The sequence below is a fragment of the Spea bombifrons genome, chromosome 4 (genome assembly GCF_027358695.1).
Source record: "Spea bombifrons isolate aSpeBom1 chromosome 4, aSpeBom1.2.pri, whole genome shotgun sequence".
NCBI lineage: Eukaryota > Metazoa > Chordata > Amphibia > Anura > Pelobatidae > Spea > Spea bombifrons.
This window is the reverse complement of record NC_071090.1, coordinates 110591676-110615120: the sequence shown is the minus strand read 5'-3', so window position 1 is coordinate 110615120 and position 23445 is coordinate 110591676. Positions and strand designations below refer to the sequence as shown.

The 23445-nt window shown below is 46.1% G+C and overlaps 43 non-coding genes across 43 annotated transcripts; all 43 read right to left on the bottom strand.

Annotated features, from left to right (window-relative positions):
• Positions 1–76: 76 nt before the first annotated feature.
• Positions 77–148, bottom strand: TRNAE-CUC (transfer RNA glutamic acid (anticodon CUC)). Its single transcript has one exon. It is a non-coding gene; the product is annotated as a tRNA-Glu (tRNA).
• Positions 149–601: 453 nt separating this feature from the next.
• TRNAE-CUC (transfer RNA glutamic acid (anticodon CUC)) lies at positions 602–673 on the bottom strand. The gene has a single exon. It is a non-coding gene; the product is annotated as a tRNA-Glu (tRNA).
• Positions 674–844: 171 nt separating this feature from the next.
• Positions 845–937, bottom strand: TRNAI-UAU (transfer RNA isoleucine (anticodon UAU)). The gene is given in 2 exon segments: positions 845–880; positions 900–937. It is a non-coding gene; the product is annotated as a tRNA-Ile (tRNA).
• A 364-nt stretch (positions 938–1301) lies between these two features.
• Positions 1302–1374, bottom strand: TRNAR-CCU (transfer RNA arginine (anticodon CCU)). Its single transcript has one exon. It is a non-coding gene; the product is annotated as a tRNA-Arg (tRNA).
• Positions 1375–2609: 1235 nt separating this feature from the next.
• On the bottom strand, positions 2610–2681 carry TRNAE-CUC (transfer RNA glutamic acid (anticodon CUC)). The gene has a single exon. It is a non-coding gene; the product is annotated as a tRNA-Glu (tRNA).
• Positions 2682–2852: 171 nt separating this feature from the next.
• On the bottom strand, positions 2853–2945 carry TRNAI-UAU (transfer RNA isoleucine (anticodon UAU)). The gene is given in 2 exon segments: positions 2853–2888; positions 2908–2945. It is a non-coding gene; the product is annotated as a tRNA-Ile (tRNA).
• Positions 2946–3308: 363 nt separating this feature from the next.
• On the bottom strand, positions 3309–3381 carry TRNAR-CCU (transfer RNA arginine (anticodon CCU)). The gene has a single exon. It is a non-coding gene; the product is annotated as a tRNA-Arg (tRNA).
• Positions 3382–4091: 710 nt separating this feature from the next.
• On the bottom strand, positions 4092–4163 carry TRNAE-CUC (transfer RNA glutamic acid (anticodon CUC)). The gene has a single exon. It is a non-coding gene; the product is annotated as a tRNA-Glu (tRNA).
• A 453-nt stretch (positions 4164–4616) lies between these two features.
• TRNAE-CUC (transfer RNA glutamic acid (anticodon CUC)) lies at positions 4617–4688 on the bottom strand. Its single transcript has one exon. It is a non-coding gene; the product is annotated as a tRNA-Glu (tRNA).
• Positions 4689–4859: 171 nt separating this feature from the next.
• TRNAI-UAU (transfer RNA isoleucine (anticodon UAU)) lies at positions 4860–4952 on the bottom strand. The gene is given in 2 exon segments: positions 4860–4895; positions 4915–4952. It is a non-coding gene; the product is annotated as a tRNA-Ile (tRNA).
• A 364-nt stretch (positions 4953–5316) lies between these two features.
• On the bottom strand, positions 5317–5389 carry TRNAR-CCU (transfer RNA arginine (anticodon CCU)). Its single transcript has one exon. It is a non-coding gene; the product is annotated as a tRNA-Arg (tRNA).
• A 707-nt stretch (positions 5390–6096) lies between these two features.
• TRNAE-CUC (transfer RNA glutamic acid (anticodon CUC)) lies at positions 6097–6168 on the bottom strand. The gene has a single exon. It is a non-coding gene; the product is annotated as a tRNA-Glu (tRNA).
• A 453-nt stretch (positions 6169–6621) lies between these two features.
• On the bottom strand, positions 6622–6693 carry TRNAE-CUC (transfer RNA glutamic acid (anticodon CUC)). The gene has a single exon. It is a non-coding gene; the product is annotated as a tRNA-Glu (tRNA).
• A 171-nt stretch (positions 6694–6864) lies between these two features.
• TRNAI-UAU (transfer RNA isoleucine (anticodon UAU)) lies at positions 6865–6957 on the bottom strand. The gene is given in 2 exon segments: positions 6865–6900; positions 6920–6957. It is a non-coding gene; the product is annotated as a tRNA-Ile (tRNA).
• Positions 6958–7313: 356 nt separating this feature from the next.
• TRNAR-CCU (transfer RNA arginine (anticodon CCU)) lies at positions 7314–7386 on the bottom strand. The gene has a single exon. It is a non-coding gene; the product is annotated as a tRNA-Arg (tRNA).
• A 710-nt stretch (positions 7387–8096) lies between these two features.
• TRNAE-CUC (transfer RNA glutamic acid (anticodon CUC)) lies at positions 8097–8168 on the bottom strand. Its single transcript has one exon. It is a non-coding gene; the product is annotated as a tRNA-Glu (tRNA).
• Positions 8169–8864: 696 nt separating this feature from the next.
• Positions 8865–8957, bottom strand: TRNAI-UAU (transfer RNA isoleucine (anticodon UAU)). Its single transcript is given in 2 exon segments — positions 8865–8900; positions 8920–8957. It is a non-coding gene; the product is annotated as a tRNA-Ile (tRNA).
• Positions 8958–9321: 364 nt separating this feature from the next.
• TRNAR-CCU (transfer RNA arginine (anticodon CCU)) lies at positions 9322–9394 on the bottom strand. Its single transcript has one exon. It is a non-coding gene; the product is annotated as a tRNA-Arg (tRNA).
• A 1478-nt stretch (positions 9395–10872) lies between these two features.
• TRNAI-UAU (transfer RNA isoleucine (anticodon UAU)) lies at positions 10873–10965 on the bottom strand. The gene is given in 2 exon segments: positions 10873–10908; positions 10928–10965. It is a non-coding gene; the product is annotated as a tRNA-Ile (tRNA).
• Positions 10966–11330: 365 nt separating this feature from the next.
• On the bottom strand, positions 11331–11403 carry TRNAR-CCU (transfer RNA arginine (anticodon CCU)). Its single transcript has one exon. It is a non-coding gene; the product is annotated as a tRNA-Arg (tRNA).
• A 710-nt stretch (positions 11404–12113) lies between these two features.
• Positions 12114–12185, bottom strand: TRNAE-CUC (transfer RNA glutamic acid (anticodon CUC)). Its single transcript has one exon. It is a non-coding gene; the product is annotated as a tRNA-Glu (tRNA).
• Positions 12186–12638: 453 nt separating this feature from the next.
• On the bottom strand, positions 12639–12710 carry TRNAE-CUC (transfer RNA glutamic acid (anticodon CUC)). The gene has a single exon. It is a non-coding gene; the product is annotated as a tRNA-Glu (tRNA).
• A 171-nt stretch (positions 12711–12881) lies between these two features.
• Positions 12882–12974, bottom strand: TRNAI-UAU (transfer RNA isoleucine (anticodon UAU)). The gene is given in 2 exon segments: positions 12882–12917; positions 12937–12974. It is a non-coding gene; the product is annotated as a tRNA-Ile (tRNA).
• A 364-nt stretch (positions 12975–13338) lies between these two features.
• Positions 13339–13411, bottom strand: TRNAR-CCU (transfer RNA arginine (anticodon CCU)). Its single transcript has one exon. It is a non-coding gene; the product is annotated as a tRNA-Arg (tRNA).
• A 1235-nt stretch (positions 13412–14646) lies between these two features.
• TRNAE-CUC (transfer RNA glutamic acid (anticodon CUC)) lies at positions 14647–14718 on the bottom strand. The gene has a single exon. It is a non-coding gene; the product is annotated as a tRNA-Glu (tRNA).
• A 171-nt stretch (positions 14719–14889) lies between these two features.
• On the bottom strand, positions 14890–14982 carry TRNAI-UAU (transfer RNA isoleucine (anticodon UAU)). Its single transcript is given in 2 exon segments — positions 14890–14925; positions 14945–14982. It is a non-coding gene; the product is annotated as a tRNA-Ile (tRNA).
• A 364-nt stretch (positions 14983–15346) lies between these two features.
• Positions 15347–15419, bottom strand: TRNAR-CCU (transfer RNA arginine (anticodon CCU)). The gene has a single exon. It is a non-coding gene; the product is annotated as a tRNA-Arg (tRNA).
• A 709-nt stretch (positions 15420–16128) lies between these two features.
• TRNAE-CUC (transfer RNA glutamic acid (anticodon CUC)) lies at positions 16129–16200 on the bottom strand. Its single transcript has one exon. It is a non-coding gene; the product is annotated as a tRNA-Glu (tRNA).
• A 453-nt stretch (positions 16201–16653) lies between these two features.
• Positions 16654–16725, bottom strand: TRNAE-CUC (transfer RNA glutamic acid (anticodon CUC)). Its single transcript has one exon. It is a non-coding gene; the product is annotated as a tRNA-Glu (tRNA).
• Positions 16726–16896: 171 nt separating this feature from the next.
• Positions 16897–16989, bottom strand: TRNAI-UAU (transfer RNA isoleucine (anticodon UAU)). The gene is given in 2 exon segments: positions 16897–16932; positions 16952–16989. It is a non-coding gene; the product is annotated as a tRNA-Ile (tRNA).
• A 364-nt stretch (positions 16990–17353) lies between these two features.
• Positions 17354–17426, bottom strand: TRNAR-CCU (transfer RNA arginine (anticodon CCU)). The gene has a single exon. It is a non-coding gene; the product is annotated as a tRNA-Arg (tRNA).
• A 710-nt stretch (positions 17427–18136) lies between these two features.
• TRNAE-CUC (transfer RNA glutamic acid (anticodon CUC)) lies at positions 18137–18208 on the bottom strand. The gene has a single exon. It is a non-coding gene; the product is annotated as a tRNA-Glu (tRNA).
• A 453-nt stretch (positions 18209–18661) lies between these two features.
• TRNAE-CUC (transfer RNA glutamic acid (anticodon CUC)) lies at positions 18662–18733 on the bottom strand. The gene has a single exon. It is a non-coding gene; the product is annotated as a tRNA-Glu (tRNA).
• Positions 18734–18904: 171 nt separating this feature from the next.
• On the bottom strand, positions 18905–18997 carry TRNAI-UAU (transfer RNA isoleucine (anticodon UAU)). The gene is given in 2 exon segments: positions 18905–18940; positions 18960–18997. It is a non-coding gene; the product is annotated as a tRNA-Ile (tRNA).
• Positions 18998–19358: 361 nt separating this feature from the next.
• TRNAR-CCU (transfer RNA arginine (anticodon CCU)) lies at positions 19359–19431 on the bottom strand. Its single transcript has one exon. It is a non-coding gene; the product is annotated as a tRNA-Arg (tRNA).
• Positions 19432–20141: 710 nt separating this feature from the next.
• On the bottom strand, positions 20142–20213 carry TRNAE-CUC (transfer RNA glutamic acid (anticodon CUC)). Its single transcript has one exon. It is a non-coding gene; the product is annotated as a tRNA-Glu (tRNA).
• A 453-nt stretch (positions 20214–20666) lies between these two features.
• TRNAE-CUC (transfer RNA glutamic acid (anticodon CUC)) lies at positions 20667–20738 on the bottom strand. Its single transcript has one exon. It is a non-coding gene; the product is annotated as a tRNA-Glu (tRNA).
• Positions 20739–20909: 171 nt separating this feature from the next.
• TRNAI-UAU (transfer RNA isoleucine (anticodon UAU)) lies at positions 20910–21002 on the bottom strand. The gene is given in 2 exon segments: positions 20910–20945; positions 20965–21002. It is a non-coding gene; the product is annotated as a tRNA-Ile (tRNA).
• Positions 21003–21366: 364 nt separating this feature from the next.
• TRNAR-CCU (transfer RNA arginine (anticodon CCU)) lies at positions 21367–21439 on the bottom strand. The gene has a single exon. It is a non-coding gene; the product is annotated as a tRNA-Arg (tRNA).
• Positions 21440–22149: 710 nt separating this feature from the next.
• Positions 22150–22221, bottom strand: TRNAE-CUC (transfer RNA glutamic acid (anticodon CUC)). Its single transcript has one exon. It is a non-coding gene; the product is annotated as a tRNA-Glu (tRNA).
• A 453-nt stretch (positions 22222–22674) lies between these two features.
• TRNAE-CUC (transfer RNA glutamic acid (anticodon CUC)) lies at positions 22675–22746 on the bottom strand. Its single transcript has one exon. It is a non-coding gene; the product is annotated as a tRNA-Glu (tRNA).
• Positions 22747–22917: 171 nt separating this feature from the next.
• On the bottom strand, positions 22918–23010 carry TRNAI-UAU (transfer RNA isoleucine (anticodon UAU)). The gene is given in 2 exon segments: positions 22918–22953; positions 22973–23010. It is a non-coding gene; the product is annotated as a tRNA-Ile (tRNA).
• Positions 23011–23368: 358 nt separating this feature from the next.
• On the bottom strand, positions 23369–23441 carry TRNAR-CCU (transfer RNA arginine (anticodon CCU)). Its single transcript has one exon. It is a non-coding gene; the product is annotated as a tRNA-Arg (tRNA).
• Between the last annotated feature and the right edge of the window lie 4 nt (positions 23442–23445).

Here is a 23445-nt window from a genome sequence, read left to right as displayed (position 1 = left end):
GGCCATTCGGACCAACTTCTCTGCTCCTCTTTATGTAAACATTTCTCCTCATCTTTGTTGTGCTTTATTAAAAACCTTCCCTGACCGGGAATCGAACCCGGGCCGCGGCGGTGAGAGCGCCGAATCCTAGCCACTAGACCACCAGGGAATCGCTGGCGAGTGCTCTGAAGCCATGAGCTCTCCCAGCAGTTCTTAACCGCGATCAGTCCTTCATTGAGCCGTGTTCACGTCTACTACTGATAAGGTGGGAGACAATATATCCTTGCACATTATCCCTTAAAAATCTTTCAAATAACTTCCACACCACAGATGTTGAGGCTCACTAAGTCTTTCATCCAGTGGCGGGGATTTTGGTCTCGTTTTAAAGATTAGCACCATTTATGCTTTTTGCCAAACTTTTGGCACCATGCCAAATGAGAGAGACTCCTTGAAGATTGTAAAATTCCTTGTTCCAATATTAATCTCTCAGGATTAAAACTTGAAATCAGATGCGCAGACTTTTCAACTTGTTAGAAAAGCTCGCGGGACCATTCGGACCAACTTCTCTGCTCCTCTCCATGTAAACATTTCTCCTCATCTTTGCTGTACTTTATTAAAAACGTTCCCTGACCGGGAATCGAACCCGGGCCGCGGCGGTGAGAGCGCCGAATCCTAGCCACTAGACCACCAGGGAATCGCTGTTGGTCGGTTTGGAACCATGAACTCTTCCAGCAGTTCTTAACCGCGGCCAGTGCTTCATTAAGCCGTGTTAACGTCTACTAATGAAAATATTGGAGAAAATATATTCCTGCACATTATCCCTTAAAAAAATCTTTCAAATAAAACTTGAAAGCTTAAAGGGAAGTGCTCCAGGGGAGGCTTGAACTCACAACCTCGGCATTGCTCAACAAATACTGCCTTATAAGTACCGCGCGCTAACCGATTGCGCCACTGGAGCTTCGTGCTGGTGTCAGCTTACACTCGGTTTTCTTGTTTTCTCACTTGCAACCTTAACGCTCCTCTGTGGGACAGCGAAAATTGATGAAAAGGCTTCTTGCACATTAAGAAAGGTAGCTTGACCAAAGTTCGCTTGAAGCCTTTTCAGTCCACAAGCCAATTGTCTGTTTTTTCTTTCAAAATAGGCGTGTGGAAAGCTTTGTGATTCCCATGCAAGCTTGTAGAGCCATGCTTAAAGGGGTGGTTTTGGGACATGGATTTCGAGTGGAATTGATTCCTGGCGGAAAAAAAAAACCTTGCCTGCCGCCAGATGTCTTGCCAATGGCATTACACTGGGCCGAAACGGTCACTTGCTCAATTGAGAGCACCCCAGATGGGACTCGAACCCACAATCCCTGGCTTAGGAGGCCAGTGCCTTATCCATTAGGCCACTGGGGCATGTGGTAGCAGCACTGGCTGGTTTTGGTGGCTGCAAACTAGGTTCAGAGAGCCCTCATTATGACTCTAGTTTGTTGCCCGACATACGAGATCGACTGATCGCTCTGGGCTAAAACAGTCAATTAGAAAAAAAAACAACCAAGCAAACACTACTTTTGGAATGTCTTTTGAAAAGAGCCCCAAAAATTGGACATTCCTCTGGAAAATCACCTCTTTGGCACCTGCTTGATTTGCCTGGTTGACTTCTACTGGGAGTGCTACTGAGCATGTGCAAGACGTTTGCATACTAAGACTTCCTGGTTTTCAATAGACGCTTCAAGGTGAGCACGTCAAGGAGGCGCAGGTCTCATTTTCAAAGTCCAATAACCAAAGAACGCATGCAGCAAATACGTTTGGAGTCCAGGCAAAACGGACCCTAACGTGCACTAAAATATCAATCTGCAATTTGGGGGACTGGACTGAAGGACTCTTGTTTTCTCCCAGACTGAGCTTCCAATTGTGCTTCCTGTCACGGTGTCATAACTTGCACTCTGACAACAGTGCAAACACCACTCTTGTGATGCTCTTTTCAACTTCCTGTCCCAAGCCTGGAACCAGATGTGCAGCCTTCTCAAATTGTTATAAAAGCTTGCGGGGCCATTCGGACCAACTTCTCTGCTCCTCTTTATGTAAACATTTCTCCTCATCTTTGTTGTGCTTTATTAAAAACCTTCCCTGAACGGGAATCGAACCCGGGCCGCGGCGGTGAGAGCGCCGAATCCTAGCCACTAGACCACCAGGGAATCGCTGGCGAGTGCTCTGAAGCCATGAGCTCTCCCAGCAGTTCTTAACCGCGATCAGTCCTTCATTGAGCCGTGTTCACGTCTACTACTGATAAGGTGGGAGACAATATATCCTTGCACATTATCCCTTAAAAATCTTTCAAATAACTTCCACACCACAGATGTTGAGGCTCACTAAGTCTTTCATCCAGTGGCGGGGATTTTGGTCTCGTTTTAAAGATTAGCACCATTTATGCTTTTTGCCAAACTTTTGGCACCATGCCAAATGAGAGAGACTCCTTGAAGATTGTAAAATTCCTTGTTCCAATATTAATCTCTCAGGATTAAAACTTGAAATCAGATGCGCAGACTTTTCAACTTGTTAGAAAAGCTCGCGGGACCATTCGGACCAACTTCTCTGCTCCTCTCCATGTAAACATTTCTCCTCATCTTTGCTGTACTTTATTAAAAACGTTCCCTGACCGGGAATCGAACCCGGGCCGCGGCGGTGAGAGCGCCGAATCCTAGCCACTAGACCACCAGGGAATCGCTGTTGGTTGGTTTGGAACCATGAACTCTCCCAGCAGTTCTTAACCGCGGTCAGTGCTTCATTAAGCCGTGTTAACGTCTACTAATGAAAATATTGGAGAAAATATATTCCTGCACATTATCCCTTAAAAAAATCTTTCAAACAAAACTTGAAAGCTTAAAGGGAAGTGCTCCAGGTGAGGCTTGAACTCACAACCTCGGCATTGCTCAACAAATACTGCCTTATAAGTACCGCGCGCTAACCGATTGCGCCACTGGAGCTTCGTGCTGGTGTTGGCTTACACTCGGTTTTCTTGTTTTCTCACTTGCAACCTTAACGCTCCTCTGTGGGACAGCGAAAATTGATGAAAAGGCTTCTTGCACATTAAGAAAGGTAGCTTGACCAAAGTTCGCTTGAAGCCTTTTCAGTCCACAAGCCAATTGTCTGTTTTTTCTTTCAAAATAGGCGTGTGGAAAGCTTTGTGATTCCCATGCAAGCTTGTAGAGCCATGCTTAAAGGGGTGGTTTTGGGACATGGATTTCGAGTGGAATTGATTCCTGGCGGAAAAAAAAAACTTGCCTACCGGCAGATGTCTTGCCAACGGCGTTACACTGGGCCGAAACGGTCACTTGCTCGATTGAGAGCACCCCAGATGGGACTCGAACCCACAATCCCTGGCTTAGGAGGCCAGTGCCTTATCCATTAGGCCACTGGGGCATGTGGTAGCAGCACTGGCTGGTTTTGGTGGCTGCAATCTAGGTTCAGAGAGCCCTCATTATGACTCTAGTTTGTTGCCCGACATACGAGATCGACTGATCGCTCTGGGCTAAAACAGTCAATTAGAAAAAAAAACAACCAAGCAAACACTACTTTTGGAATGTCTTTTGAAAAGAGCCCCAAAAATTGGACGTTCCTCTGGAAAATCACCTCTTTGGCACCTGCTTGATTTGCCTGGTTGACTTCTACTGGGAGTGCTACTGAGCATGTGCAAGACGTTTGCATACTAAGACTTCCTGGTTTTCAATAGACGCTTCAAGGTGAGCACGTCAAGGAGGCGCAGGTCTCATTTTCAAAGTCCAATAACCAAAGAACGCATGCAGCAAATACGTTTGGAGTCCAGGCAAAACGGACCCTAACGTGCACTAAAATATCAATCTGCAATTTGGGGGACTGGACTGAAGGACTCTTGTTTTCTCCCAGACTGAGCTTCCAATTGTGCTTCCTGTCACGGTGTCATAACTTGCACTCTGACAACAGTGCAAACACCACTCTTGTGATGCTCTTTTCAACTTCCTGTCCCAAGCCTGGAACCAGATGTGCAGCCTTCTCAAATTGTTATAAAAGCTTGCGGGGCCATTCGGACCAACTTCTCTGCTCCTCTTTATGTAAACATTTCTCCTCATCTTTGTTGTGCTTTATTAAAAACCTTCCCTGACCGGGAATCGAACCCGGGCCGCGGCGGTGAGAGCGCCGAATCCTAGCCACTAGACCACCAGGGAATCGCTGGCGAGTGCTCTGAAGCCATGAGCTCTCCCAGCAGTTCTTAACCGCGATCAGTCCTTCATTGAGCCGTGTTCACGTCTACTACTGATAAGGTGGGAGACAATATATCCTTGCACATTATCCCTTAAAAATCTTTCAAATAACTTCCACACCACAGATGTTGAGGCTCACTAAGTCTTTCATCCAGTGGCGGGGATTTTGGTCTCGTTTTAAAGATTAGCACCATTTATGCTTTTTGCCAAACTTTTGGCACCATGCCAAATGAGAGAGACTCCTTGAAGATTGTAAAATTCCTTGTTCCAATATTAATCTCTCAGGATTAAAACTTGAAATCAGATGCGCAGACTTTTCAACTTGTTAGAAAAGCTCGCGGGACCATTCGGACCAACTTCTCTGCTCCTCTCCATGTAAACATTTCTCCTCATCTTTGCTGTACTTTATTAAAAACGTTCCCTGACCGGGAATCGAACCCGGGCCGCGGCGGTGAGAGCGCCGAATCCTAGCCACTAGACCACCAGGGAATCGCTGTTGGTTGGTTTGGAACCATGAACTCTCCCAGCAGTTCTTAACCGCGGTCAGTGCTTCATTAAGCCGTGTTAACGTCTACTAATGAAAATATTGGAGAAAATATATTCCTGCACATTATCCCTTAAAAAAATCTTTCAAATAAAACTTGAAAGCTTAAAGGGAAGTGCTCCAGGTGAGGCTTGAACTCACAACCTCGGCATTGCTCAACAAATACTGCCTTATAAGTACCGCGCGCTAACCGATTGCGCCACTGGAGCTTTGTGCTAGTTTCACCTTACACTCGGTTTTCTTGTTTTGTCACTTGCAAACTTAACGCTCCTCTGTGGGACAGCGAAAATTGATGAAAAGGCTTCTTGCACATTAAGAAAGGTAGCTTGACCAAAGTTCGCTTGAAGCCTTTTCAGTCCACAAGCCAATTGTCTGTTTTTTCTTTCAAAATAGGCGTGTGGAAAGCTTTGTGATTCCCATGCAAGCTTGTAGAGCCATGCTTAAAGGGGTGGTTTTGGGACATGGGTTTCGAGTGGAATTGATTCCTGGCGGAAAAAAAAAACCTTGCCTACCGGCAGATGTCTTGCCAATGGCATTACACTGGGCCGAAACGGTCACTTGCTCAATTGAGAGCACCCCAGATGGGACTCGAACCCACAATCCCTGGCTTAGGAGGCCAGTGCCTTATCCATTAGGCCACTGGGGCATGTGGTAGCAGCACTGGCTGGTTTTGGTGGCTGCAAACTAGGTTCAGAGAGCCCTCATTATGACTAGTTTGTTGCCCGACATACGAGATCGACTGATCGCTCTGGGCTAAAACAGTCAATTAGAAAAAAAACAACCAAGCAAACACTACTTTTGGAATGTCTTTTGAAAAGAGCCCCAAAAATTGGACGTTCCTCTGGAAAATCACCTCTTTGGCACCTGCTTGATTTGCCTGGTTGACTTCTACTGGGAGTGCTACTGAGCATGTGCAAGACGCTTGCATACTAAGACTTCCTGGTTTTCAATAGACGCTTCAAGGTGAGCACGTCAAGGAGGCGCAGGTCTCATTTTCAAAGTCCAATAACCAAAGAACGCATGCAGCAAATACGTTTGGAGTCCAGGCAAAACGGACCCTAACGTGCACTAAAATATCAATCTGCAATTTGGGGGACTGGACTGAAGGACTCTTGTTTTCTCCCAGACTGAGCTTCCAATTGTGCTTCCTGTCACGGTGTCATAACTTGCACTCTGACAACAGTGCAAACACCACTCTTGTGATGCTCTTTTCAACTTCCTGTCCCAAGCCTGGAACCAGATGTGCAGCCTTCTCAAATTGTTATAAAAGCTTGCGGGGCCATTCGGACCAACTTCTCTGCTCCTCTTTATGTAAACATTTCTCCTCATCTTTGTTGTGCTTTATTAAAAACCTTCCCTGACCGGGAATCGAACCCGGGCCGCGGCGGTGAGAGCGCCGAATCCTAGCCACTAGACCACCAGGGAATCGCTGGCGAGTGCTCTGAAGCCATGAGCTCTCCCAGCAGTTCTTAACCGCGATCAGTCCTTCATTGAGCCGTGTTCACGTCTACTACTGATAAGGTGGGAGACAATATATCCTTGCACATTATCCCTTAAAAATCTTTCAAATAACTTCCACACCACAGATGTTGAGGCTCACTAAGTCTTTCATCCAGTGGCGGGGATTTTGGTCTCGTTTTAAAGATTAGCACCATTTATGCTTTTTGCCAAACTTTTGGCACCATGCCAAATGAGAGAGACTCCTTGAAGATTGTAAAATTCCTTGTTCCAATATTAATCTCTCAGGATTAAAACTTGAAATCAGATACGCAGACTTTTCAACTTGTTAGAAAAGCTCGCGGGACCATTCGGACCAACTTCTCTGCTCCTCTCCATGTAAACATTTCTCCTCATCTTTGCTGTACTTTATTAAAAACATTCCCTGACCGGGAATCGAACCCGGGCCGCGGCGGTGAGAGCGCCGAATCCTAGCCACTAGACCACCAGGGAATCGCTGTTGGTTGGTTTGGAACCATGAACTCTCCCAGCAGTTCTTAACCGCGGTCAGTGCTTCATTAAGCCGTGTTAACGTCTACTAATGAAAATATTGGAGAAAATATATTCCTGCACATTATCCCTTAAAAAAATCTTTCAAATAAAACTTGAAAGCTTAAAGGGAAGTGCTCCAGGTGAGGCTTGAACTCACAACCTCGGCATTGCTCAACAAATACTGCCTTATAAGTACCGCGCGCTAACCGATTGCGCCACTGGAGTGTCGTGCTGGTGTCAGCTTACACTCGGTTTTCTTGTTTTCTCACTTGCAACCTTAACGCTCCTCTGTGGGACAGCGAAAATTGATGAAAAGGCTTCTTGCACATTAAGAAAGGTAGCTTGACCAAAGTTCGCTTGAAGCCTTTTCAGTCCACAAGCCAATTGTCTGTTTTTTCTTTCAAAATAGGCGTGTGGAAAGCTTTGTGATTCCCATGCAAGCTTGTAGAGCCATGCTTAAAGGGGTGGTTTTGGGACATGGATTTCGAGTGGAATTGATTCCTGGCGGAAAAAAAAAACCTTGCCTACCGCCAGATGTCTTGCCAATGGCATTACACTGGGCCGAAACGGTCACTTGAGAGCACCCCAGATGGGACTCGAACCCACAATCCCTGGCTTAGGAGGCCAGTGCCTTATCCATTAGGCCACTGGGGCATGTGGTAGCAGCACTGGCTGGTTTTGGTGGCTGCAAACTAGGTTCAGAGAGCCCTCATTATGACTCTAGTTTGTTGCCCGACATACGAGATCGACTGATCGCTCTGGGCTAAAACAGTCAATTAGAAAAAAAAACAACCAAGCAAACACTACTTTTGGAATGTCTTTTGAAAAGAGCCCCAAAAATTGGACATTCCTCTGGAAAATCACCTCTTTGGCACCTGCTTGATTTGCCTGGTTGACTTCTACTGGGAGTGCTACTGAGCATGTGCAAGACGTTTGCATACTAAGACTTCCTGGTTTTCAATAGACGCTTCAAGGTGAGCACGTCAAGGAGGCGCAGGTCTCATTTTCAAAGTCCAATAACCAAAGAACGCATGCAGCAAATACGTTTGGAGTCCAGGCAAAACGGACCCTAACGTGCACTAAAATATCAATCTGCAATTTGGGGGACTGGACTGAAGGACTCTTGTTTTCTCCCAGACTGAGCTTCCAATTGTGCTTCCTGTCACGGTGTCATAACTTGCACTCTGACAACAGTGCAAACACCACTCTTGTGATGCTCTTTTCAACTTCCTGTCCCAAGCCTGGAACCAGATGTGCAGCCTTCTCAAATTGTTATAAAAGCTTGCGGGGCCATTCGGACCAACTTCTCTGCTCCTCTTTATGTAAACATTTCTCCTCATCTTTGTTGTGCTTTATTAAAAACCTTCCCTGACCGGGAATCGAACCCGGGCCGCGGCGGTGAGAGCGCCGAATCCTAGCCACTAGACCACCAGGGAATCGCTGGCGAGTGCTCTGAAGCCATGAGCTCTCCCAGCAGTTCTTAACCGCGATCAGTCCTTCATTGAGCCGTGTTCACGTCTACTACTGATAAGGTGGGAGACAATATATCCTTGCACATTATCCCTTAAAAATCTTTCAAATAACTTCCACACCACAGATGTTGAGGCTCACTAAGTCTTTCATCCAGTGGCGGGGATTTTGGTCTCGTTTTAAAGATTAGCACCATTTATGCTTTTTGCCAAACTTTTGGCACCATGCCAAATGAGAGAGACTCCTTGAAGATTGTAAAATTCCTTGTTCCAATATTAATCTCTCAGGATTAAAACTTGAAATCAGATGCGCAGACTTTTCAACTTGTTAGAAAAGCTCGCGGGACCATTCGGACCAACTTCTCTGCTCCTCTCCATGTAAACATTTCTCCTCATCTTTGCTGTACTTTATTAAAAACATTCCCTGACCGGGAATCGAACCCGGGCCGCGGCGGTGAGAGCGCCGAATCCCAGCCACTAGACCACCAGAGAATCGCTGTTGGTTGGTTTGGAACCATGAACTCTCCCAGCAGTTCTTAACCGCGGTCAGTGCTTCATTAAGCCGTGTTAACGTCTACTAATGAAAATATTGGAGAAAATATATTCCTGCACATTATCCCTTAAAAAAATCTTTCAAATAAAACTTGAAAGCTTAAAGTGAAGTGCTCCAGGTGAGGCTTGAACTCACAACCTCGGCATTGCTCAACAAATACTGCCTTATAAGTACCGCGCGCTAACCGATTGCGCCACTGGAGCTTCGTGCTGGTGTCAGCTTACACTCGGTTTTCTTGTTTTCTCACTTGCAACCTTAACGCTCCTCTGTGGGACAGCGAAAATTGATGAAAAGGCTTCTTGCACATTAAGAAAGGTAGCTTGACCAAAGTTCGCTTGAAGCCTTTTCAGTCCACAAGCCAATTGTCTGTTTTTTCTTTCAAAATAGGCGTGTGGAAAGCTTTGTGATTCCCATGCAAGCTTGTAGAGCCATGCTTAAAGGGGTGGTTTTGGGACATGGATTTCGAGTGGAATTGATTCCTGGCGGAAAAAAAAAACCTTGCCTACTGCCAGATGTCTTGCCAATGGCATTACACTGGGCCGAAACGGTCACTTGCTCAATTGAGAGCACCCCAGATGGGACTCGAACCCACAATCCCTGGCTTAGGAGGCCAGTGCCTTATCCATTAGGCCACTGGGGCATGTGGTAGCAGCACTGGCTGGTTTTGGTGGCTGCAAACTAGGTTCAGAGAGCCCTCATTATGACTCTAGTTTGTTGCCCGACATACGAGATCGACTGATCGCTCTGGGCTAAAACAGTCAATTAGAAAAAAAAACAACCAAGCAAACACTACTTTTGGAATGTCTTTTGAAAAGAGCCCCAAAAATTGGACGTTCCTCTGGAAAATCACCTCTTTGGCACCTGCTTGATTTGCCTGGTTGACTTCTACTGGGAGTGCTACTGAGCATGTGCAAGACGTTTGCATACTAAGACTTCCTGGTTTTCAATAGACGCTTCAAGGTGAGCACGTCAAGGAGGCGCAGGTCTCATTTTCAAAGTCCAATAACCAAAGAACGCATGCAGCAAATACGTTTGGAGTCCAGGCAAAACGGACCCTAACGTGCACTAAAATATCAATCTGCAATTTGGGGGACTGGACTGAAGGACTCTTGTTTTCTCCCAGACTGAGCTTCCAATTGTGCTTCCTGTCACGGTGTCATAACTTGCACTCTGACAACAGTGCAAACACCACTCTTGTGATGCTCTTTTCAACTTCCTGTCCCAAGCCTGGAACCAGATGTGCAGCCTTCTCAAATTGTTATAAAAGCTTGCGGGGCCATTCGGACCAACTTCTCTGCTCCTCTTTATGTAAACATTTCTCCTCATCTTTGTTGTGCTTTATTAAAAACCTTCCCTGACCGGGAATCAAACCCGGGCCGCGGCGGTGAGAGCGCCGAATCCTAGCCACTAGACCACCAGGGAATCGCTGGCGAGTGCTCTGAAGCCATGAGCTCTCCCAGCAGTTCTTAACCGCGATCAGTCCTTCATTGAGCCGTGTTCACGTCTACTACTGATAAGGTGGGAGACAATATATCCTTGCACATTATCCCTTAAAAATCTTTCAAATAACTTCCACACCACAGATGTTGAGGCTCACTAAGTCTTTCATCCAGTGGCGGGGATTTTGGTCTCGTTTTAAAGATTAGCACCATTTATGCTTTTTGCCAAACTTTTGGCACCATGCCAAATGAGAGAGACTCCTTGAAGATTGTAAAATTCCTTGTTCCAATATTAATCTCTCAGGATTAAAACTTGAAATCAGATACGCAGACTTTTCAACTTGTTAGAAAAGCTCGCGGGACCATTCGGACCAACTTCTCTGCTCCTCTCCATGTAAACATTTCTCCTCATCTTTGCTGTACTTTATTAAAAACAATCCCTGACCGGGAATCGAACCCGGGCCGCGGCGGCGAGAGCGCCGAATCCTAGCCACTAGACCACCAGGGAATCGCTGTCGGTTGCTTTGGAACCATGAACTCTCCCAGCAGTTCTTAACCGCGGTCAGTGCTTCATTAAGCCGTGTTAACGTCTACTAATGAAAATATTGGAGAAAATATATTCCTGCACATTATCCCTTAAAAAAATCTTTCAAATAAAACTTGAAAGCTTAAAGGGAAGTGCTCCAGGTGAGGCTTGAACTCACAACCTCGGCATTGCTCAACAAATACTGCCTTATAAGTACCGCGCGCTAACCGATTGCGCCACTGGAGCGTTGTGCTGGTGTCAGCTTACACTCGGTTTTCTTGTTTTCTCACTTGCAACCTTAACGCTCCTCTGTGGGACAGCGAAAATTGATGAAAAGGCTTCTTGCACATTAAGAAAGGTAGCTTGACCAAAGTTCGCTTGAAGCCTTTTCAGTCCACAAGCCAATTGTCTGTTTTTTCTTTCAAAATAGGCGTGTGGAAAGCTTTGTGATTCCCATGCAAGCTTGTAGAGCCATGCTTAAAGGGGTGGTTTTGGGACATGGATTTCGAGTGGAATTGATTCCTGGCGGAAAAAAAAAAACCTTGCCTACCGCCAGATGTCTTGCCAATGGAATTACACTGGGCCGAAACGGTCACTTGCTCAATTGAGAGCACCCCAGATGGGACTCGAACCCACAATCCCTGGCTTAGGAGGCCAGTGCCTTATCCATTAGGCCACTGGGGCATGTAGTAGCAGCACTGGCTGGTTTTGGTGGCTGCAAACTAGGTTCAGAGAGCCCTCATTATGACTCTAGTTTGTTGCCCGACATACGAGATCGACTGATCGCTCTGGGCTAAAACAGTCAATTAGAAAAAAAAACAACCAAGCAAACACTACTTTTGGAATGTCTTTTGAAAAGAGCCCCAAAAATTGGACGTTCCTCTGGAAAATCACCTCTTTGGCACCTGCTTGATTTGCCTGGTTGACTTCTACTGGGAGTGCTACTGAGCATGTGCAAGACGTTTGCATACTAAGACTTCCTGGTTTTCAATAGACGCTTCAAGGTGAGCACGTCAAGGAGGCGCAGGTCTCATTTTCAAAGTCCAATAACCAAAGAACGCATGCAGCAAATACGTTTGGAGTCCAGGCAAAACGGACCCTAACGTGCACTAAAATATCAATCTGCAATTTGGGGGACTGGACTGAAGGACTCTTGTTTTCTCCCAGACTGAGCTTCCAATTGTGCTTCCTGTCACGGTGTCATAACTTGCACTCTGACAACAGTGCAAACACCACTCTTGTGATGCTCTTTTCAACTTCCTGTCCCAAGCCTGGAACCAGATGTGCAGCCTTCTCAAATTGTTATAAAAGCTTGCGGGGCCATTCGGACCAACTTCTCTGCTCCTCTTTATGTAAACATTTCTCCTCATCTTTGTTGTGCTTTATTAAAAACCTTCCCTGACCGGGAATCGAACCCGGGCCGCGGCGGTGAGAGCGCCGAATCCTAGCCACTAGACCACCAGGGAATCGCTGGCGAGTGCTCTGAAGCCATGAGCTCTCCCAGCAGTTCTTAACCGCGATCAGTCCTTCATTGAGCCGTGTTCACGTCTACTACTGATAAGGTGGGAGACAATATATCCTTGCACATTATCCCTTAAAAATCTTTCAAATAACTTCCACACCACAGATGTTGAGGCTCACTAAGTCTTTCATCCAGTGGCGGGGATTTTGGTCTCGTTTTAAAGATTAGCACCATTTATGCTTTTTGCCAAACTTTTGGCACCATGCCAAATGAGAGAGACTCCTTGAAGATTGTAAAATTCCTTGTTCCAATATTAATCTCTCAGGATTAAAACTTGAAATCAGATGCGCAGACTTTTCAACTTGTTAGAAAAGCTCGCGGGACCATTCGGACCAACTTCTCTGCTCCTCTCCATGTAAACATTTCTCCTCATCTTTGCTGTACTTTATTAAAAACGTTCCCTGACCGGGAATCGAACCCGGGCCGCGGCGGTGAGAGCGCCGAATCCTAGCCACTAGACCACCAGGGAATCGCTGTTGGTCGGTTTGGAACCATGAACTCTTCCAGCAGTTCTTAACCGCGGCCAGTGCTTCATTAAGCCGTGTTAACGTCTACTAATGAAAATATTGGAGAAAATATATTCCTGCACATTATCCCTTAAAAAAATCTTTCAAATAAAACTTGAAAGCTTAAAGGGAAGTGCTCCAGGTGAGGCTTGAACTCACAACCTCGGCATTGCTCAACAAATACTGCCTTATAAGTACCGCGCGCTAACCGATTGCGCCACTGGAGCTTCGTGCTGGTGTCAGCTTACACTCGGTTTTCTTGTTTTCTCACTTGCAACCTTAACGCTCCTCTGTGGGACAGCGAAAATTGATGAAAAGGCTTCTTGCACATTAAGAAAGGTAGCTTGACCAAAGTTCGCTTGAAGCCTTTTCAGTCCACAAGCCAATTGTCTGTTTTTTCTTTCAAAATAGGCGTGTGGAAAGCTTTGTGATTCCCATGCAAGCTTGTAGAGCCATGCTTAAAGGGGTGGTTTTGGGACATGGATTTCGAGTGGAATTGATTCCTGGCGGAAAAAAAAAACCTTGCCTACCGCCAGATGTCTTGCCAATGGCATTACACTGGGCCGAAACGGTCACTTGCTCAATTGAGAGCACCCCAGATGGGACTCGAACCCACAATCCCTGGCTTAGGAGGCCAGTGCCTTATCCATTAGGCCACTGGGGCATGTGGTAGCAGCACTGGCTGGTTTTGGTGGCTGCAAACTAGGTTCAGAGAGCCCTCATTATGACTCTAGTTTGTTGCCCGACATACGAGATCGACTGATCGCTCTGGGCTAAAACAGTCAATTAGAAAAAAAAACAACCAAGCAAACACTACTTTTGGAATGTCTTTTGAAAAGAGCCCCAAAAATTGGACATTCCTCTGGAAAATCACCTCTTTGGCACCTGCTTGATTTGCCTGGTTGACTTCTACTGGGAGTGCTACTGAGCATGTGCAAGACGTTTGCATACTAAGACTTCCTGGTTTTCAATAGACGCTTCAAGGTGAGCACGTCAAGGAGGCGCAGGTCTCATTTTCAAAGTCCAATAACCAAAGAACGCATGCAGCAAATACGTTTGGAGTCCAGGCAAAACGGACCCTAACGTGCACTAAAATATCAATCTGCAATTTGGGGGACTGGACTGAAGGACTCTTGTTTTCTCCCAGACTGAGCTTCCAATTGTGCTTCCTGTCACGGTGTCATAACTTGCACTCTGACAACAGTGCAAACACCACTCTTGTGATGCTCTTTTCAACTTCCTGTCCCAAGCCTGGAACCAGATGTGCAGCCTTCTCAAATTGTTATAAAAGCTTGCGGGGCCATTCGGACCAACTTCTCTGCTCCTCTTTATGTAAACATTTCTCCTCATCTTTGTTGTGCTTTATTAAAAACCTTCCCTGAACGGGAATCGAACCCGGGCCGCGGCGGTGAGAGCGCCGAATCCTAGCCACTAGACCACCAGGGAATCGCTGGCGAGTGCTCTGAAGCCATGAGCTCTCCCAGCAGTTCTTAACCGCGATCAGTCCTTCATTGAGCCGTGTTCACGTCTACTACTGATAAGGTGGGAGACAATATATCCTTGCACATTATCCCTTAAAAATCTTTCAAATAACTTCCACACCACAGATGTTGAGGCTCACTAAGTCTTTCATCCAGTGGCGGGGATTTTGGTCTCGTTTTAAAGATTAGCACCATTTATGCTTTTTGCCAAACTTTTGGCACCATGCCAAATGAGAGAGACTCCTTGAAGATTGTAAAATTCCTTGTTCCAATATTAATCTCTCAGGATTAAAACTTGAAATCAGATGCGCAGACTTTTCAACTTGTTAGAAAAGCTCGCGGGACCATTCGGACCAACTTCTCTGCTCCTCTCCATGTAAACATTTCTCCTCATCTTTGCTGTACTTTATTAAAAACGTTCCCTGACCGGGAATCGAACCCGGGCCGCGGCGGTGAGAGCGCCGAATCCTAGCCACTAGACCACCAGGGAATCGCTGTTGGTTGGTTTGGAACCATGAACTCTCCCAGCAGTTCTTAACCGCGGTCAGTGCTTCATTAAGCCGTGTTAACGTCTACTAATGAAAATATTGGAGAAAATATATTCCTGCACATTATCCCTTAAAAAAATCTTTCAAATAAAACTTGAAAGCTTAAAGGGAAGTGCTCCAGGTGAGGCTTGAACTCACAATCTCGGCATTGCTCAACAAATACTGCCTTATAAGTACCGCGCGCTAACCGATTGCGCCACTGGAGCGTCGTGCTGGTGTCAGCTTACACTCGGTTTTCTTGTTTTCTCACTTGCAACCTTAACGCTCCTCTGTGGGACAGCGAAAATTGATGAAAAGGCTTCTTGCACATTAAGAAAGGTAGCTTGACCAAAGTTCGCTTGAAGCCTTTTCAGTCCACAAGCCAATTGTCTGTTTTTTCTTTCAAAATAGGCGTGTGGAAAGCTTTGTGATTCCCATGCAAGCTTGTAGAGCCATGCTTAAAGGGGTGGTTTTGGGACATGGGTTTCGAGTGGAATTGATTCCTGGCGGAAAAAAAAAACCTTGCCTACCGGCAGATGTCTTGCCAATGGCATTACACTGGGCCGAAACGGTCACTTGCTCAATTGAGAGCACCCCAGATGGGACTCGAACCCACAATCCCTGGCTTAGGAGGCCAGTGCCTTATCCATTAGGCCACTGGGGCATGTGGTAGCAGCACTGGCTGGTTTTGGTGGCTGCAAACTAGGTTCAGAGAGCCCTCATTATGACTCTAGTTTGTTGCCCGACATACGAGATCGACTGATCGCTCTGGGCTAAAACAGTCAATTAGAAAAAAAACAACCAAGCAAACACTACTTTTGGAATGTCTTTTGAAAAGAGCCCCAAAAATTGGACGTTCCTCTGGAAAATCACCTCTTTGGCACCTGCTTGATTTGCCTGGTTGACTTCTACTGGGAGTGCTACTGAGCATGTGCAAGACGCTTGCATACTAAGACTTCCTGGTTTTCAATAGACGCTTCAAGGTGAGCACGTCAAGGAGGCGCAGGTCTCATTTTCAAAGTCCAATAACCAAGGAACGCATGCAGCAAATACGTTTGGAGTCCAGGCAAAACGGACCCTAACGTGCACTAAAATATCAATCTGCAATTTGGGGGACTGGACTGAAGGACTCTTGTTTTCTCCCAGACTGAGCTTCCAATTGTGCTTCCTGTCACGGTGTCATAACTTGCACTCTGACAACAGTGCAAACACCACTCTTGTGATGCTCTTTTCAACTTCCTGTCCCAAGCCTGGAACCAGATGTGCAGCCTTCTCAAATTGTTATAAAAGCTTGCGGGGCCATTCGGACCAACTTCTCTGCTCCTCTTTATGTAAACATTTCTCCTCATCTTTGTTGTGCTTTATTAAAAACCTTCCCTGACCGGGAATCGAACCCGGGCCGCGGCGGTGAGAGCGCCGAATCCTAGCCACTAGACCACCAGGGAATCGCTGGCGAGTGCTCTGAAGCCATGAGCTCTCCCAGCAGTTCTTAACCGCGATCAGTCCTTCATTGAGCCGTGTTCACGTCTACTACTGATAAGGTGGGAGACAATATATCCTTGCACATTATCCCTTAAAAATCTTTCAAATAACTTCCACACCACAGATGTTGAGGCTCACTAAGTCTTTCATCCAGTGGCGGGGATTTTGGTCTCGTTTTAAAGATTAGCACCATTTATGCTTTTTGCCAAACTTTTGGCACCATGCCAAATGAGAGAGACTCCTTGAAGATTGTAAAATTCCTTGTTCCAATATTAATCTCTCAGGATTAAAACTTGAAATCAGATACGCAGACTTTTCAACTTGTTAGAAAAGCTCGCGGGACCATTCGGACCAACTTCTCTGCTCCTCTCCATGTAAACATTTCTCCTCATCTTTGCTGTACTTTATTAAAAACATTCCCTGACCGGGAATCGAACCCGGGCCGCGGCGGTGAGAGCGCCGAATCCTAGCCACTAGACCACCAGGGAATCGCTGTTGGTTGGTTTGGAACCATGAACTCTCCCAGCAGTTCTTAACCGCGGTCAGTGCTTCATTAAGCCGTGTTAACGTCTACTAATGAAAATATTGGAGAAAATATATTCCTGCACATTATCCCTTAAAAAAATCTTTCAAATAAAACTTGAAAGCTTAAAGGGAAGTGCTCCAGGTGAGGCTTGAACTCACAACCTCGGCATTGCTCAACAAATACTGCCTTATAAGTACCGCGCGCTAACCGATTGCGCCACTGGAGCTTCGTGCTGGTGTCACCTTACACTCGGTTTTCTTGTTTTCTCACTTGCAACCTTAACGCTCCTCTGTGGGACAGCGAAAATTGATGAAAAGGCTTCTTGCACATTAAGAAAGGTAGCTTGACCAAAGTTCGCTTGAAGCCTTTTCAGTCCACAAGCCAATTGTCTGTTTTTTCTTTCAAAATAGGCGTGTGGAAAGCTTTGTGATTCCCATGCAAGCTTGTAGAGCCATGCTTAAAGGGGTGGTTTTGGGACATGGGTTTCGAGTGGAATTGATTCCTGGCGGAAAAAAAAAACCTTGCCTACCGGCAGATGTCTTGCCAATGGCATTACACTGGGCCGAAACGGTCACTTGCTCAATTGAGAGCACCCCAGATGGGACTCGAACCCACAATCCCTGGCTTAGGAGGCCAGTGCCTTATCCATTAGGCCACTGGGGCATGTGGTAGCAGCATTGGCTGGTTTTGGTGGCTGCAAACTAGGTTCAGAGAGCCCTCATTATGACTCTAGTTTGTTGCCCGACATACGAGATCGACTGATCGCTCTGGGCTAAAACAGTCAATTAGAAAAAAAAACAACCAAGCAAACACTACTTTTGGAATGTCTTTTGAAAAGAGCCCCAAAAATTGGACGTTCCTCTGGAAAATCACCTCTTTGGCACCTGCTTGATTTGCCTGGTTGACTTCTACTGGGAGTGCTACTGAGCATGTGCAAGACGTTTGCATACTAAGACTTCCTGGTTTTCAATAGACGCTTCAAGGTGAGCACGTCAAGGAGGCGCAGGTCTCATTTTCAAAGTCCAATAACCAAAGAACGCATGCAGCAAATACGTTTGGAGTCCAGGCAAAACGGACCCTAACGTGCACTAAAATATCAATCTGCAATTTGGGGGACTGGACTGAAGGACTCTTGTTTTCTCCCAGACTGAGCTTCCAATTGTGCTTCCTGTCACGGTGTCATAACTTGCACTCTGACAACAGTGCAAACACCACTCTTGTGATGCTCTTTTCAACTTCCTGTCCCAAGCCTGGAACCAGATGTGCAGCCTTCTCAAATTGTTATAAAAGCTTGCGGGGCCATTCGGACCAACTTCTCTGCTCCTCTTTATGTAAACATTTCTCCTCATCTTTGTTGTGCTTTATTAAAAACCTTCCCTGACCGGGAATCGAACCCGGGCCGCGGCGGTGAGAGCGCCGAATCCTAGCCACTAGACCACCAGGGAATCGCTGGCGAGTGCTCTGAAGCCATGAGCTCTCCCAGCAGTTCTTAACCGCGATCAGTCCTTCATTGAGCCGTGTTCACGTCTACTACTGATAAGGTGGGAGACAATATATCCTTGCACATTATCCCTTAAAAATGTTTCAAATAACTTCCACACCACAGATGTTGAGGCTCACTAAGTCTTTCATCCAGTGGCGGGGATTTTGGTCTCGTTTTAAAGATTAGCACCATTTATGCTTTTTGCCAAACTTTTGGCACCATGCCAAATGAGAGAGACTCCTTGAAGATTGTAAAATTCCTTGTTCCAATATTAATCTCTCAGGATTAAAACTTGAAATCAGATGCGCAGACTTTTCAACTTGTTAGAAAAGCTCGCGGGACCATTCGGACCAACTTCTCTGCTCCTCTCCATGTAAACATTTCTCCTCATCTTTGCTGTACTTTATTAAAACCATTCCCTGACCGGGAATCGAACCCGGGCCGCGGCGGTGAGAGCGCCGAATCCTAGCCACTAGACCACCAGGGAATCGCTGTTGGTTGGTTTGGAACCATGAACTCTCCCAGCAGTTCTTAACCGCGGTCAGTGCTTCATTAAGCCGTGTTAACGTCTACTAATGAAAATATTGGAGAAAATATATTCCTGCACATTATCCCTTAAAAAAATCTTTCAAATAAAACTTGAAAGCTTAAAGGGAAGTGCTCCAGGTGAGGCTTGAACTCACAACCTCGGCATTGCTCAACAAATACTGCCTTATAAGTACCGCGCGCTAACCGATTGCGCCACTGGAGCTTCGTGCTGGTGTCAGCTTACACTCGGTTTTCTTGTTTTCTCACTTGCAACCTTAACGCTCCTCTGTGGGACAGCGAAAATTGATGAAAAGGCTTCTTGCACCGAAAGGTAGCTTGACCAAAGTTCGCTTGAAGCCTTTTCAGTCCACAAGCCAATTGTCTGTTTTTTCTTTCAAAATAGGCGTGTGGAAAGCTTTGTGATTCCCATGCAAGCTTGTAGAGCCATGCTTAAAGGGGTGGTTTTGGGACATGGATTTCGAGTGGAATTGATTCCTGGCGGAAAAAAAAAAACCTTGCCTACCGCCAGATGTCTTGCCAATGGAATTACACTGGGCCGAAACGGTCACTTGCTCAATTGAGAGCACCCCAGATGGGACTCGAACCCACAATCCCTGGCTTAGGAGGCCAGTGCCTTATCCATTAGGCCACTGGGGCATGTAGCAGCAGCACTGGCTGGTTTTGGTGGCTGCAAACTAGGTTCAGAGAGCCCTCATTATGACTCTAGTTTGTTGCCCGACATACGAGATCGACTGATCGCTCTGGGCTAAAACAGTCAATTAGAAAAAAAAACAACCAAGCAAACACTACTTTTGGAATGTCTTTTGAAAAGAGCCCCAAAAATTGGACGTTCCTCTGGAAAATCACCTCTTTGGCACCTGCTTGATTTGCCTGGTTGACTTCTACTGGGAGTGCTACTGAGCATGTGCAAGACGTTTGCATACTAAGACTTCCTGGTTTTCAATAGACGCTTCAAGGTGAGCACGTCAAGGAGGCGCAGGTCTCATTTTCAAAGTCCAATAACCAAAGAACGCATGCAGCAAATACGTTTGGAGTCCAGGCAAAACGGACCCTAACGTGCACTAAAATATCAATCTGCAATTTGGGGGACTGGACTGAAGGACTCTTGTTTTCTCCCAGACTGAGCTTCCAATTGTGCTTCCTGTCACGGTGTCATAACTTGCACTCTGACAACAGTGCAAACACCACTCTTGTGATGCTCTTTTCAACTTCCTGTCCCAAGCCTGGAACCAGATGTGCAGCCTTCTCAAATTGTTATAAAAGCTTGCGGGGCCATTCGGACCAACTTCTCTGCTCCTCTTTATGTAAACATTTCTCCTCATCTTTGTTGTGCTTTATTAAAAACCTTCCCTGACCGGGAATCGAACCCGGGCCGCGGCGGTGAGAGCGCCGAATCCTAGCCACTAGACCACCAGGGAATCGCTGGCGAGTGCTCTGAAGCCATGAGCTCTCCCAGCAGTTCTTAACCGCGATCAGTCCTTAATTGAGCCGTGTTCACGTCTACTACTGATAAGGTGGGAGACAATATATCCTTGCACATTATCCCTTAAAAATGTTTCAAATAACTTCCACACCACAGATGTTGAGGCTCACTAAGTCTTTCATCCAGTGGCGGGGATTTTGGTCTCGTTTTAAAGATTACCACCATTTATGCTTTTTGCCAAACTTTTGGCACCATGCCAAATGAGAGAGACTCCTTGAAGATTGTAAAATTCCTTGTTCCAATATTAATCTCTCAGGATTAAAACTTGAAATCAGATACGCAGACTTTTCAACTTGTTAGAAAAGCTCGCGGGACCATTCGGACCAACTTCTCTGCTCCTCTCCATGTAAACATTTCTCCTCATCTTTGCTGTACTTTATTAAAAACGTTCCCTGACCGGGAATCGAACCCGGGCCGCGGCGGTGAGAGCGCCGAATCCTAGCCACTAGACCACCAGGGAATCGCTGTTGGTTGGTTTGGAACCATGAACTCTCCCAGCAGTTCTTAACCGCGGTCAGTGCTTCATTAAGCCGTGTTAACGTCTACTAATGAAAATATTGGAGAAAATATATTCCTGCACATTATCCCTTAAAAAAATCTTTCAAATAAAACTTGAAAGCTTAAAGGGAAGTGCTCCAGGTGAGGCTTGAACTCACAACCTCGGCATTGCTCAACAAATACTGCCTTATAAGTACCGCGCGCTAACCGATTGCGCCACTGGAGCGTCGTGCTGGTGTCAGCTTACACTCGGTTTTCTTGTTTTCTCACTTGCAACCTTAACGCTCCTCTGTGGGACAGCGAAAATTGATGAAAAGGCTTCTTGCACATTAAGAAAGGTAGCTTGACCAAAGTTCGCTTGAAGCCTTTTCAGTCCACAAGCCAATTGTCTGTTTTTTCTTTCAAAATAGGCGTGTGGAAAGCTTTGTGATTCCCATGCAAGCTTGTAGAGCCATGCTTAAAGGGGTGGTTTTGGGACATGGGTTTCGAGTGGAATTGATTCCTGGCGGAAAAAAAAAACCTTGCCTACCGGCAGATGTCTTGCCAATGGCATTACACTGGGCTGAAACGGTCACTTGCTCAATTGAGAGCACCCCAGATGGGACTCGAACCCACAATCCCTGGCTTAGGAGGCCAGTGCCTTATCCATTAGGCCACTGGGGCATGTGGTAGCAGCACTGGCTGGTTTTGGTGGCTGCAAACTAGGTTCAGAGAGCCCTCATTATGACTCTAGTTTGTTGCCCGACATACGAGATCGACTGATCGCTCTGGGCTAAAACAGTCAATTAGAAAAAAAAACAACCAAGCAAACACTACTTTTGGAATGTCTTTTGAAAAGAGCCCCAAAAATTGGACGTTCCTCTGGAAAATCACCTCTTTGGCACCTGCTTGATTTGCCTGGTTGACTTCTACTGGGAGTGCTACTGAGCATGTGCAAGACGTTTGCATACTAAGACTTCCTGGTTTTCAATAGACGCTTCAAGGTGAGCACGTCAAGGAGGCGCAGGTCTCATTTTCAAAGTCCAATAACCAAAGAACGCATGCAGCAAATACGTTTGGAGTCCAGGCAAAACGGACCCTAACGTGCACTAAAATATCAATCTGCAATTTGGGGGACTGGACTGAAGGACTCTTGTTTTCTCCCAGACTGAGCTTCCAATTGTGCTTCCTGTCACGGTGTCATAACTTGCACTCTGACAACAGTGCAAACACCACTCTTGTGATGCTCTTTTCAACTTCCTGTCCCAAGCCTGGAACCAGATGTGCAGCCTTCTCAAATTGTTATAAAAGCTTGCGGGGCCATTCGGACCAACTTCTCTGCTCCTCTTTATGTAAACATTTCTCCTCATCTTTGTTGTGCTTTATTAAAAACCTTCCCTGACCGGGAATCGAACCCGGGCCGCGGCGGTGAGAGCGCCGAATCCTAGCCACTAGACCACCAGGGAATCGCTGGCGAGTGCTCTGAAGCCATGAGCTCTCCCAGCAGTTCTTAACCGCGATCAGTCCTTCATTGAGCCGTGTTCACGTCTACTACTGATAAGGTGGGAGACAATATATCCTTGCACATTATCCCTTAAAAATCTTTCAAATAACTTCCACACCACAGATGTTGAGGCTCACTAAGTCTTTCATCCAGTGGCGGGGATTTTGGTCTCGTTTTAAAGATTAGCACCATTTATGCTTTTTGCCAAACTTTTGGCACCATGCCAAATGAGAGAGACTCCTTGAAGATTGTAAAATTCCTTGTTCCAATATTAATCTCTCAGGATTAAAACTTGAAATCAGATACGCAGACTTTTCAACTTGTTAGAAAAGCTCGCGGGACCATTCGGACCAACTTCTCTGCTCCTCTCCATGTAAACATTTCTCCTCATCTTTGCTGTACTTTATTAAAACCATTCCCTGACCGGGAATCGAACCCGGGCCGCGGCGGTGAGAGCGCCGAATCCTAGCCACTAGACCACCAGGGAATCGCTGTTGGTTGGTTTGGAACCATGAACTCTCCCAGCAGTTCTTAACCGCGGTCAGTGCTTCATTAAGCCGTGTTAACGTCTACTAATGAAAATATTGGAGAAAATATATTCCTGCACATTATCCCTTAAAAAAATCTTTCAAATAAAACTTGAAAGCTTAAAGGGAAGTGCTCCAGGTGAGGCTTGAACTCACAACCTCGGCATTGCTCAACAAATACTGCCTTATAAGTACCGCGCGCTAACCGATTGCGCCACTGGAGCGTCGTGCTGGTGTCAGCTTACACTCGGTTTTCTTGTTTTCTCACTTGCAACCTTAACGCTCCTCTGTGGGACAGTGAAAATTGATGAAAAGGCTTCTTGCACATTAAGAAAGGTAGCTTGACCAAAGTTCGCTTGAAGCCTTTTCAGTCCACAAGCCAATTGTCTGTTTTTTCTTTCAAAATAGGCGTGTGGAAAGCTTTGTGATTCCCATGCAAGCTTGTAGAGCCATGCTTAAAGGGGTGGTTTTGGGACATGGATTTCGAGTGGAATTGATTCCTGGCGGAAAAAAAAAAACCTTGCCAGATGTCTTGCCAATGGAATTACACTGGGCCGAAACGGTCACTTGCTCAATTGAGAGCACCCCAGATGGGACTCGAACCCACAATCCCTGGCTTAGGAGGCCAGTGCCTTATCCATTAGGCCACTGGGGCATGT